The 606-nt window shown below is 34.5% G+C and overlaps 1 protein-coding gene across 1 annotated transcript in view; it reads right to left on the bottom strand.

Moving 5' to 3' along the window:
* Cfap47 (cilia and flagella associated protein 47) overlaps positions 1-606 on the bottom strand; it is a 529,200-nt gene that overhangs the window by 388,246 nt on the left and 140,348 nt on the right. The window lies entirely within an intron of this gene.

The following is a 606-nucleotide window of genomic DNA, read 5'->3' as shown; positions in this document are numbered from 1 at the left end:
TCTTATTTAGTCACTCAAAGACGTTTATGATTGTCATGCTAAATTACATAGCAGAATTTAATAATTATTTCAGTGAAATTATTGCTTAAAATTCTAGAGATCAATAAATACTGGAACATGTCACTTCATGTTATCTCATTATATATGTAGAAACCCATAAAGATACAAATATTATTAAAAGGGAATCATTTATTTTACTAAGAATGAATAGTCAGTTAATTAATAAAAAAGTAAGAAAGGGCCAGGGAGACAGATCAGTAGAATAAGCGCTTGCCTGGCAAACACAGGGTCCTGAGTTCAATCCCCCGTGCCCCCAAAAATAAAATAAAAAAATAAAAAATAAAAAAAAGAGAAAGATGCTATGTTGGATTAGCTAGGCATTTTGGCACATGCCTGTGATCCCAGCATTTGGAGGCTGAGGCAGGTGGATAGTTATGAGTCCAAAACCAGCCTGGACTATAAACTCTGCTCAGTGCCAGCCTGAACTGCATAGTGAGACCCTGTCTCTGAATGACCAAAAAAAAAGTTAGATTAGTTAAAACATTATCATCCACTTGGAAAAGCCCCTTAAAAATCATAGGTGTCTCTGGACAAGTTTTTAATTAT

This window comes from Octodon degus, unplaced genomic scaffold (assembly GCF_000260255.1).
Source record: "Octodon degus isolate 3935 unplaced genomic scaffold, OctDeg1.0 scaffold00313, whole genome shotgun sequence".
In the NCBI taxonomy this organism is placed as follows: domain Eukaryota; kingdom Metazoa; phylum Chordata; class Mammalia; order Rodentia; family Octodontidae; genus Octodon; species Octodon degus.
Note: the sequence above shows the minus strand (reverse complement) of the source record. Positions and strands in the feature narration are given on the sequence as shown.